This window comes from Nymphalis io, chromosome 28 (assembly GCF_905147045.1).
Source record: "Nymphalis io chromosome 28, ilAglIoxx1.1, whole genome shotgun sequence".
In the NCBI taxonomy this organism is placed as follows: Eukaryota; Metazoa; Arthropoda; class Insecta; order Lepidoptera; family Nymphalidae; genus Nymphalis; species Nymphalis io.
The window spans coordinates 1,424,808-1,437,815 of NC_065915.1; the positions used below are offsets into that span (position 1 = coordinate 1,424,808).

General features: G+C 33.7%; 1 protein-coding gene and 1 non-coding gene across 34 annotated transcripts in view; both read right to left on the reverse strand.

Moving 5' to 3' along the window:
* LOC126779270 (mucin-5AC-like) overlaps positions 1-7,980 on the reverse strand; it is a 37,234-nt gene extending 29,254 nt beyond the window's left edge. For 8 of the 33 annotated variants that reach the window (XM_050503234.1, XM_050503229.1, XM_050503231.1 and 5 more), the window contains exon 1: positions 7,797-7,979. The gene's annotated coding sequence lies outside the window, so the exon portion shown is untranslated. Of the gene's footprint in view, positions 1-7,796 lie in introns of all 33 variants that reach the window. The other 25 variants (XM_050503211.1, XM_050503212.1, XM_050503203.1 and 22 more) reach the window with 7 other exon arrangements.
* Positions 7,981-9,938: 1,958 nt separating this feature from the next.
* Trnam-cau (transfer RNA methionine (anticodon CAU)) lies at positions 9,939-10,010 on the reverse strand. The gene has a single exon. It is a non-coding gene; the product is annotated as a tRNA-Met (tRNA).
* Between the last annotated feature and the right edge of the window lie 2,998 nt (positions 10,011-13,008).

The following is a 13,008-nucleotide window of genomic DNA, read 5'->3' on the forward strand; positions in this document are numbered from 1 at the left end:
TTTAGGAATAACGATTAAATCAATGAATTAAATTATCGATATTAGCTAACGTATTTCATATTGATAAATATTTTTTAAATGTTTAATCTGTTCGACATGCGACCAGAATTGGTCTGGACTTTGTACGATGGGTTTACGTTGTATAAAAAGTTCTTGCAATACCCGTTTCTCTTGGCTAAATTTTATGTATTGTTTTATTATAAAACAAAGTCCCCCCGACACGCCGGTCTGTTTACACACTCGATAAACTGCAAAACTACCAAACAGGTCTATACGGTTTCACTCCGTATATTACCGGTAGTAGGGCTTTGTGCAAGCTCGTCTGGTTTGATACCACCCACTCATAAGATATTCTACCGCAAAACAGCAATACTTGATATTGTTGTGTTCCGGTTTGAAGGGTGAGTGAGCTAGTGTAATCACAGGCACAAGGGACATAACATCTTAGCTCCCAAGGTTGGTGGCGCATTGGCTATGTAAGCGATGGTTGACATTTCTTACAATGCCAATGTCTAAAGGCGTTTGGTGACCACATACCATCAGGTGGCCCATATGCTCGTTCGCCTTCCTATTATATATAAAAAAAAATCATCATTAGTGAGGAAAGTTTGGGTGCATAATTTTTTAGTGTTTTGTGAAAATTAGCTGAAACATTGACGATTGTTAATGATGTCGCGCCGCGTAAACCACTTGAGTTATATTATGTATGATGGTGTAAAGGTTCTCAACACCATATTATATACATATATAGACCATTATTCTACCCGGGATTTTAGAATAAATATTTTTTCTAGTTAGGAATAAAACGGCACGTCGGTGACGCGATCCTATAAGATTTTTCCTTATCAACAATCGCTTAACGCGCTTAAAGAAGTTTCATTATTTTTTTTTATAAAGGAATTTCTTCAACGCCGGACGACTTGCTGGTCTTTAAGTAATTAGTGCATTTCTTAAAGTTATGGCTCGGAAAACCGTCGACGAAAGCTCCAAAGGCTGGTTGTGCGAAACAGGAAATGCCTAAAAAACCCACTGTTGTGGATTTCCAGACATCAAGTGCTGAGGATGGAATTTAAAATACTGAGGCGATATCTGGTTGTAATATTCAGCGGCCAGCGACATAATTAATTATACCAAAATGGTGAATTGTAATAAGTGTTAAAAATTAAATATTTTATAATTTATATTTTTTTTAGGTTCCTGAATTGGTACGCAAAATATTTAACTTTAAAAGAATTCATTTATCGCATCTAACAAAGAAAAATCATTATAAATTTAAGAATTCACCAAGTATATAAAATTGCGAGAATAAAATAAGATGATTCTTTTTTATTTAATTAATCAATATAATTCAATATACAATAATTATTAATTTTACCAACAAAATATCTATATTTTAATTTATTTTACTCCTTCATAATTATTTATTTGTTTTAATAAAACTCCGCAGATATTTTTAGGGTTTTTCTGAGTAAGTAAAATATATTTACATAATATATACTATGATTAATATGTGTAATATTACTGCCTCGTTGGTCTCGTTGGCCCTGCGGGTCTGCGGCCTTACATCTAAGGCCTCAGACCCGGAGGTGCTGGGATCAAATCCAAGGTCGGGCCAATTAAAAGTTATTGGGTTTTTCTGGCGAAAATTCTCAATAGCAGCCCGAGGTCTGGATGTTGGAAGTGTGTACACTCCTGTGCCTCGAAAAGCACGTTAAGTCGTTGGTCCTGCGCCTCAACTCTTTCCGGTCGTGTCGACTTGCCGTCCAACCGGATTATGAAAGTTAGGGAATATAGTGCACCTGTATTTGCGTTTGTGTGTGCACACATGTGCACTATAATATGTCCTGCACAGTTGACTTATCTTTCTTGAGATTGGCCGACATGGCCGAAATCGGTATGGAGGACATTATTTCATAATATGTTTGATTGTGTTTGTATGTACTGGTATGGGGATGTCGGATTAGATAGAGATAGATAGATTACCCTCAGTTACAGGTTAAGAATATTGTTGTAAAGACATTATTGTTACATAGGTATTTAAGTGAAATATGTTAATTACATATAAATTATTATCTCGTGCAGATTAGAAATCGAATTGTACCGCCTTTTTGTTGAATAAAAAAATAATAAAGAGTGATTCAGAGATAAATATAGTTGGAAATGAATCTATAATCTTAAATTATATCGAAACTTCTTGTTGATAACGCTGTGGGCGGGACGTGTGGTATTACCTACATTAAAAATAAAAGCTTGTTTACATTACATCGCACCTGTTTTCTCGCTGGTAACACTGGCTTGTTCAAGTTATTCTGCTTTCATTTTTATCGACAAAAATAGATTCATATCTAATATAAACTACAACGAGACTTAATCCAAATATATTTTCCGATTGACGCACACAGAACCAACATTAATTTGGTGCAATTCGACAAAGATTTCGAAAACCGTCGGGCTGCCAAAGAGTTATCGAGATTTTCTGACAATTCTCAGTAATAGTTGCATGTTCGAATTTTGGCAGGTTTGACACTCACGTGCCTCGGAAAGCACGTAAAGCCGATGGTCTTGATCCTTCTCCTCATGTGACGTCATAAGAAATTAAATTCTTAATAAATATAAATGTATGTCTGTCCTCTATGCGTTATTAATTTGTCCATCTGATTGTGATGAAACTTTGGATAATTGTTCTGTGTACGCTTGCGATTCTCCTGTTTCTGTCCATCGATGTAAATCTTTTATATGCCACCAGCTACCAGACCCTTCGGACGACTAGAATAAGGGTTTAAATAAAACGTCAAAATCGTAATACATATAATATAACTTTACTTAGTTTACGCGGCGCACGCCACTAAAGCTCCTAGGGTGGATTATTCTTTCCGACACCTTAAGCATTCATCGTCATATTTCAGCCAATTTTTACCAAAATCGATTCGATTATACCCCTAGACCTCCCTCATAAATCACCCCGTCCATTGGTGACAGCTGTACTAAATCTGTTCAGTTCTTTTCTTTTTTTTAATCTGGGATAGCAAATGTCCACTCCCCCTGATGGTATTTTGAATTTATCGCTTTCAAACAGACAGACAGACACGGGATTTTGTTTTATAATATGTATCGATATTGAGTCGGTAACTCCTTTGTAAGGCAATGTATACACTTTTACAGCAGGATCCCAGAAAGCGAATAAACTGCATCTTCTTAATTTAAAAATAAAATAAAAATAGCATTTGTGTGTATAGTAGGTTTTTGTTCAATTACTGAGTTAATGGATGAGTGACATTGGGAATGAAACGAACGCGTACTGGTTGATACTTTATCATTTTAAAAAATAGATAAAAAATAAACCCGCTCAGATTTTTATGAGATACGTAGGCGGATAGGAACCACCACCATCACGGCCCATAGTCATTGGCGATGTAAGAAATATTTAACCATTCCTTTTATGCGCCACCGACCTTGAGGACTGAGATGTTATGTGCCTCGCTACACGTAGTTGTGTGAATTTTAGCGATTCGTCTCAAACCAGAGTGTTTTCTTTTCCTCCCGTTGGTAGTACACTTTGATTATCAGTAAGCAAGTTATTATTGATTAATATATATTGATAAAATTCAAACTTCCCACAAAATTCTAATCATGATTGCTAACAGAGTAGACTATATATTTATAAACCGTTGTTATATAAATTATATAAGTAGTAGATAGTAGTTTATTTTATTTTTTTATATACAAGTCTTGTTGTTACTTGAATAAATAAATTATTATTAATATTGAATAGACAAAACGTAATCGTAGAACGGGGGAGTACAGATTAACAAAAATATTCTATGTAATTTGCTCTGCTTTATTAGGGAATAGGTATGCACTACAAACAGTTCTCGATTCATATATCTTTATTTATAATACAACGCTATACCACTTTACTACTTATATCCAGTTAAATTTTACGTTCAAAGATGCGATAACAACTTCAGACTTGTTAATGCCATCATTTCAAGAATTACTAATGAATGCCTTTGATTCAAGATTAAGGTTATTTTTTAATATTATAGGTTGGCGGACGAGCATATGGGCCACCTAATGGTAAGTGGTCACCATATACATTGGCATTGTAAGAAATGTTAACCATCGCTTACATCGCCAATGCGCCACCAACCTTGGGAACTAAGATGTTATGTCCTTTGTGCCTGTAATTATACTGGCTAGAGAGCCTAGAATATAACAATAAAAATACTGCTGTTTTGCGGTAGAATATCAGATGAGTGGGTGGTACTACCCAGGCGAGCTTGCAAAGCCTTACCATCAGTAAAAAATCGGTCGCGTCAATTGTCATAGTTGCTTATATGTAAGGTATGATATCAACCACGGCGATTTATCTCAAGAGAGGAATCAATTCTACTAACAAATTCTCACTTTGCCGCAATCGAATCGGAACAATCTCTACCGTTTATTCGTTTTCATATTATTTAATTATCCACTATTGACATTAAAGTAAGCAATTAAGTTTTAATATAACAGTATATGGTAACACTTGTTGACTACCTCGTTGGTCTAGACCAAGTGGCTTGATGTAAGGCTGCAGACTCTCTCCGGTCGTGTCGGATTGCCGTCCCATCGGATTATGACAGTTAGGGAATAGAGAGTGCACCTGTGTTTGCGCACACACTCGTGCACTATAATATATCCTGCGTAGTTGGCTAATCTCTCTTAAGATTGGCCGCCGTGGCCGAAATCGGTCTGGAGGACATTATTATTATTATTATATATAATATTCAAAGTTGGATTGGAAATGAATCTGGAATGTATCGTAACCATTATAAATGATTAGAATTGGACCCCAGCTAACAGTGCGGAACATATTAACTCCTTTTATCGAAATAGGCCGTATTATTTACTACGATGTTCTCCGAACCGATATTAGCCACGCAGCTAGTCTCCCTAGAAATAGTATAGTTCACAAGATCCTAATCGCTATTACTAATTCCGTATTATCCTTATTGAACGTTTATAAATATTATTATTCGAATTTAAAATTCATTGTAATGGTGCAACATATTATAAAATATAAATATTTCCGTTTTAGTTTTATGAATATCATATTCATATTTTATTATTTTTATAAATAAAGAAATATAGTACATACAACTTTACCTAGTACAGCTAAGTACAAACCGGTCTGGGTAGTTACCACCCACTCATCAGATATTCTACCGCAAAACAGCAATACTTCTTAGTATTGTGTTACACTTTAGTGAGTGAACTAGTAACTACAGGCATAAGGAATATAACATCCTAACTCCCAAGGTTGGTGGCACATTGGCGATGTAAGAAACGGTTATTATTTGTTGCAGCGCCTGTCTATAGGCTGTTAGGTTGCCCATTTGCCCGTTGCCTTCTACCTACTTTATAAAAAAACAACCTTCGTACATTAATACTAGTGATATTTAACTTAATTAAGACAATTCAAACGAGCCCATACGAAGATGTACCGATTAAAATGATTTCATTAAATTCTATTCTGTATTTAAAAAAAAACAATGTATAAATACTATTAATAATCTGTAAATGCGTTAAACGAGAACTTGAAGAAGAGGGCAGGTACTAAGCAATGTTTTAATATAACGCGTTTTATTTTATTAAATGCGTTGATTGCAAAGAATGAAATCACCGGCCAAGTATTTTATCGACATCTGTAGAACTTAAATCACAAGAACGAATCGTAAAGTATATTATATTGAAATGTCTAATTAGGCTGAGAAATGCAATGCCTTTTCTATAATAAAATAACGTAAATGAATAATCTTTTTTTTTTTATTATTATTTTGTTTTATCTTATAAATCTGTAAGTTTTTTTGTTTCAATTTTCTTTCTTATAGATTTATTAATATAAGAAACACAAAAAAAAAGAAAAAACAAAATAATTGAAATTCACCTTGAAATCTTGAACAAATGTGTTCGTAATTACAATATCTCTTGTTCACGTATAATCGTTTGTAATTATTTAATCTGTTAAGCTCAACATTATTTAATCTGGATAAAAATGGATATACAATATATATACAAAATAAATCGTATGTTATGTTTGTTATTGCATTAAATATATGTTAGTATAATGAGATGAAAAGACTTCGGCACCGTGTGATCGGTCATATACATAAAGAATTATTAAGTGGAGAAGTAATTTTATGCTATCTCCTTGTCGGTTAAGATATCAATCCGGAGTTGCATATTTAGATTCCGGATATGATTTTCCGTGCCTCGTATAGCACGTAATCCATGAAGCCGTGTAACTCTCCGGTCTTATCCTATCAGATATTTTATTTAAGACAATAGTGCCATCATCTGTCAAAACTTTATTGCACAACATGCAAATAATAGATGAAATAAGAACAGAAAAAAAATAACACGAAGGGCTGTCATATCGCTAATCGAACTCACACAGACAACCTTTAATGTAAGAATATGTTGTAAGAGAAAAGCTAAGTGCATTGAAATTAAGGAAATAAAACGCACGCTACACTTATCTATTTTAAATTGAGACCAAGTATGGTCTCAATTTAAAATGGCGGTTAATGTCAAATTATGTCAGGAAGACGTAATCATTAATAAAACATGGTTATAATTGTTGCAACATTTCAATGATTACTAAATAATTGTATTAAACTTAGTATTCGTAAATATTAATGTAGATTAAATCCCTTGCCGGTTTTTCTCTGTATAATCTACATTACGAAACGATGGCAGTTTAACGATTACGATATCCATATAAGAGCCATAAATCACATATATAAATGAATATGTCAGACTGTTTTTGTGGATATTCTAGAACCTAGAAACCAATTGGTGGTTGGGCTTTGTGTATCGTTTTTTTTTTTATAGAATAGGAAGGTGGACGAGCATATGGGCCACCTGATGGTAAGTGGTCACCAAACGCCCTTAGACATTGGCATTGTAAGAAATGTCAACCATCGCTTATAGCCAATGCGCCACCAACCTTGGGAACTAAGATTTTATGTCCCTTGTGCCTGTAATTACACTGGCTCACTCACCCTTCAAACCGGAACACAACAATATCAAGTATTGCTGTTTTGCGGTAGAATATCTGATGAGTGGGTGGTACCTACCCAGACGAGCGTATTATTGGGTTCCGGTTTGAAGGGCGAGTGGTCATAACATTGGTCACGCATTGGATATGTAAGCAATGGTTTATATTTCTTACAGCATCGATGTCATGAACGGTGTTTAACAATTTGATATAAAAAAAAAAACAATAAAACTTAGCACGTTTCTTCATACGCAACAAATAATTCTATACAGTAATGTTTTTAGTGTGTAACCGCAGCTAATCGCTAGTCATAAGATACTGTCAATCCAAGGATTATCTACACAGCGTAAGCAATTTTTTTATGCAAAGTTTGATTTAGCACAGATAAGATATATATTAGTGATTTATTTAATGAATAATTATTACGGAAATGAAACGAAATATAGTTTAATATAAATTATGTAAGTGTATTTAAAAATCTAAGTTTTTATTATATTTTTGATGGTTATTTACATTATTTTAGCGTCAAAATATATTTTATAATTTAAAAAGTACTAATTTTTTTTTTGTAAACGTTAATTATCAAACAAAATGCTTTTTAGGTTAGAGCGCTAACCTAAAAAACAATTGAGGTTTATTTCTATTATATTTCACACATATGGAACGTTTGTATTTTTACTTCTTTAAAAAACATTATTTGTTTTAATAATAAACACTGTTTTATTGCCTTCGTGCCTAAAATGAAAAAAATGCTTACCAATTGCGCATAGATGTAAAGAAATATGTTTCACTAAGCGTCGCTATATCACACTTCACTATTTGAATACTGATTGAAAAAATCGAAGTATCATAATTATAAATGATATAAATTGATTGATTTTTCGAGATAAATGATAACACATACATATGTAATATTCGCTAATTACAGATTTCTATTATTTCATACGATAGGAATTTATTTTTGATAACGTACACTCGTATTCAAAAAAAAAATACATTTTAAAACCATTATGATAAAAATAATTAAAAAAAACAGCTTGTAATTCGTAGCTGAATGTACCAACTGTTTTTAATATAATTCGACGTCAAATTGTGACTTTAATTTTTTTTTTTTTCGAGAACTATGACCGAGTTTAAGACCTATCAGATGTGTACCTATCAATATCAATAAATTATTTCCTTATCGATATTTTGTATGCAATATCTTAAATGTATCACTAATCGATTAATTCTACACTTAAACACAATGAGAGTATAATATGATGCGGTCATATACTATTAAATTAATATTTGTTTTGTATTTATTTAAATAATATATTATATTTATTTATTCTCACTTCACGATCCTCTGACCGATTCATCCCATCACATGTGATGCCATAGTGATGATTCTTAACGGAGACTAGGAAATTAAATATTATATTATATATTATATAGTGCATAAGTTTGTGCGCAAATAAGTGCACTCTCTCAATCAATAACCCTGAACAGCGAATCGGACACAGTAGCCTGGACCCAATTCTACAGAATACAGTGGAGAGTGTGCTCAGGAACTGTTTAATTTGGTCAGCTGTTTACCACAGAACTGCGAGGCATCGTAAAGGTCTGCACCCGTACGTAGTTCACGTATCTAAGATACGTATGAAACGATTTGCTTCCTCGTTTCTGATACGCACCGCTAAGGTCTGGAATACACCACCTACAATATGCCTTCAAGTCAAGAATGAATAGGCATCTTCTAGGCAAGCGTGCTCCACCTTATACTGTATCTTCACTTTTCGTCAGGTGTGATTATAGTACACAAATGTGTGCGAAAACACAGGAGCACTCTCTATTCCTTAGCTCTCATAATCCGATGGGACGGCTCTACGTGCTTTTCGAGGCAAGGGAGTGAACACACTTCCAACTTCCAGACTCCGAGCTGCAAATGAAAATTTTCTGACAGAAAAACCCAATAACTTTTTATTTGCCCGACTTAGGAATTGAACCAAGGACCTCCGGGTCTGCGGCCTTACATCAAGCTACTAGACCAACGAGGCAGTCGATATATATGGAATATATATACTAAGTTACACCTAACAGACACTTATATACTAAATAACAGCGTTGAGTTATGTGTAAAGCTACCACAGATACGAACCACAGAGTCAAACAATAATAATGTTAATAACACCCCCGGGGATCACCTTGCCATTGTGGGGGGGGGGGGCTTACGGGTGTCTGGTACTGGTTCTTGTGGTCCTATCATCTTGACCAATACATATTTTCACATAGCCATATACATCTTAGCAAACACCTACCCAAACTAACGATCCCAAGCCCGACCCAATCTTGTCATTTGAGATTAACATGGACCAACGAGGCAGTAGTAAATAATCTCTATTGCAGATCATAAGTTTATACTTGTTGTTAGTAACACATACTTGTCAGTACTGAGAGAATAAAGTGAATTGAGAATACTAAGAAAACTAAAAAGATTAGCATTAAAAAAAGCTTACGTTAGAATTTTGTAATAATAATAATAATATAATGGGACATTCAAACACGGCCATCTGATCCCAAACTAAGCAGAGCTTGTACAATGGAAACCAGACAACTGATATACTACACATACTACTTTTCTTTTTTAAATACATACTTATATAGATAATTGCGCCCAGTATTTTAAAAGTACCTATATTTCAACACAACAATCGCCTGTCGGTAAGAGTGCGTTTCATTCCAACCCCTTCAGAAAGCGTTGTCGAGTTTGTATGCTGTTCACAAGCCGGCACACCATGGACTCCACACGTTTGCAAATGATTGATGATGAATATGTTACATAGCTTCCTTAATATATTACGTAATAAAATAATTAAGCTAATGATGGCTAAAATAAAAAATGAAATAAAAATGTAGATAGCAGAGCGTGGTTTCGATCCACGGACCTCTGGGTTATGGGCCCAGCACGCTTCCACTGCGCCACTCTGCTTATATTGAGTTGTGTTGAATTTGTCTACCAATATTTATTATAGACAATAAAACTTCACAAATAAATATATATTATTCATAGAGAGCATTCCGATGAGCTGAACACGATACTTCTGCTATAAAGTCAGAGTTAGTAACTCTTTTGTGGGAAGTAATGTATACGATTTTACACTAGGGTCCTATAAGGCTTTCATATTGCCGGTTTATAAAGGTTGTAATGAAACGCTAGTGTGCAAAGGGTATTATACAAGTGAAACAATGTTGGATATTTCTTTGTAATTTTAATTTTTTTTACCAATTACATAATTTTGACAAAGAAACTCAGCTTTTGTTTTTCTTTTCTGAACCTGTAATTCTCAAAACTCACCACAGAAAATGGTCACGAAATATCAGAAAGTGATATGCGACATTGACCATAATAGTTATAACATTTCAAGAACACGCGCATCAAAATAGTATATCACCATAAGTCAGTGTCAACATTTCACGGGTGAGTGACGAAGTCTTACAAAATAGCACGGCATTGCTCAGTTTTTATTTTAATTACCAATAACTGTAATACTTCATTTAATGACTGATTTTATATATATTTTTTCTATTTCTAAATTAATTTTGTGATTGGTCAATAAAATTGATGTATATATATACAAAACAATAAGACGATAACTGAAGTCTTCAGTGACGCTTGACACCAAGAAAACTCGAGCTAAAATTTGTCAGCTGTATGAATGTAGGTAGGTAAATGTATAGTGCGGAATTTTTCCATTCCTCATTATTACATAGCTATTAAATATTAAACATAACCCAGCAAAGCGATTTCTCGAAATATTTTATCTGAAAATCTGAAACAACGTTTAAAATGTATTATCGTAGCGATAATCATTATCATAAAGAATTACATCAACAGACAATAATATATAGTTTTTAACAACAAACACTTTTTTTATATTTACAAAAACAATTACATATACTTATATTAATTTTCTTTTCTTCATTTATTCCTTGTTGTGATACCTTTTATTTTTATAGAAGTCACTCACCCTTCAAACTGGAACCACAATACCAAGTACTGCTGTTTTGTGGTAGAATATCTGATGAGTGGGTGGTACATTCCCAGTCGAGCTTGCACAAAGCCCTACTACCAGTAAAACCTTGTGATCTTTAATTAATTTTAATGTTATTTTCATATATCTTAATTTTTATTTCCAGCATCACAATCTACGTTTCATTTGACATTTGAAAACATTTGACGTCGTAAAGTCCAGGTGATTCATGACTCGGAACGTGTGCCAGTTGACTTTCTAATAGGATTATTAGTTATCTTAATGGGATTTTGGATTCCTTGGGGTGCTCTTTTCACCAATGTTCCCAAAGCGTCTTAGCTGTCGTCAGTACTAAAAAATATTTATTATTAATTCATGTTCAAACATGAATTTCATGCTTCTTACGTCAATTTAAATCCTTCTCCAATACGCCCTGCATCTTCTGATATTAGTTTTATATAGATTGGCTTAGTATTTTCAGTTAGACATTACAAAAAAACTTCTCCCTATTTATTGGTACAGATAAATTATTATTTATGCTATAATTAGGCTACTATACCCCCATTCTAATCTGAGAAGAAATATATTTATGACTTTTACTGTAAAATGACACTTTGACACCGTTTGAGTGATCGGAATGACAATTGATATTGTATATCTAGCATCCATAAGTGACACTGTTTTTTCTAAAACCTCGAATTGATATTTTTAAGAATAGAGCACAAAATCAAAAAACTCACAGGAAACACACTTGAACCACTTCAATAAATCACAAGTCGCGCCAATAATGAAACAATTACTTTACCTTTCTGTCAACTAATAAAATGGCGGCTTAAAATTAGCGTGCATCTTTTTTTTCACAAAGCTGATGTATGGATCAAAGAATCTCCTAACTTTATATATAAAGACGCATCTGGCATGTCTTTCTAGTAAAATAATTATATAGTATCAGCCTGGTAACTTTGCACTGCTCTGTATAGGTCTGATACATCTAGATGTTGCTTATTCCACCTCGAGTTGAACACTTGCATCTTTTATTGTGATTTTTTCCTCACCGTCTTCTTCTTCTTGTGCCTCTCGGATCTTTGTCCATGCACGGATGTTGCACAACCAGGACTTTTTTTTTCTTCCAGCGCGTCGTTTGGCCTCTACTTTGCCCATCATTATAATTTGGAGCAGTTGGTATCGCTCATGTCTCGTTGACGTGGCCCAAATACTCGGTTTTTCTCTTCTTGACGGTTTGCAGTATCTTCCGGCTACTGGCGACGCGCTGGAGTACTCTCACGTTCGAAACTTTCTGTGTCCAGCTAATACGGAGCATTCTGCTTAATTTGTTTAAAATTCATCCTCACCGTCTAAGGATGAATTTTAAACAAATTAAGCGCATGAAAACCAGTTAATAGTCATATGGTCTAATATATAGTTTATCAAAGATCTCATCACCTTTATTTAAAATCTATTCGATCGAACATGTTATGTCCCTTGTGTCTTTAGTTACACTTCCTCTCATCCTTCAAACCAGAATACAACAATAATAAGTATTGCTGAATGGCGGTAGAATATATGATACCTATTCAGGCGGAATTGCGCAAAGCCCTTCCAAGAAGTATAGTATATTATTATTTAATAAATATCATTTTATTTTATTATTTTTAAATTTGATAAATGTATAATAACAGCTAACTAGAAATGATTATTTTTTTGTTTAACAAGGAATTTAACATCTATGGATAGGTATGTGAAATAATAAAATTTTCAAAACAACGATATCTTAATGGATCTAAAACAAAGTCGAATGCCTTGCTCTGATTAAAATACACGCATAGATTAGTTGATTCATAGATATACTTTGATTATTATTATTATTGTTAAATATAATTGATTTCATTCCAAAACTAAAACTGAAATATACATAGAGGAATGTTATACGATGACTCGCTTAAGAGTAAATGCTCC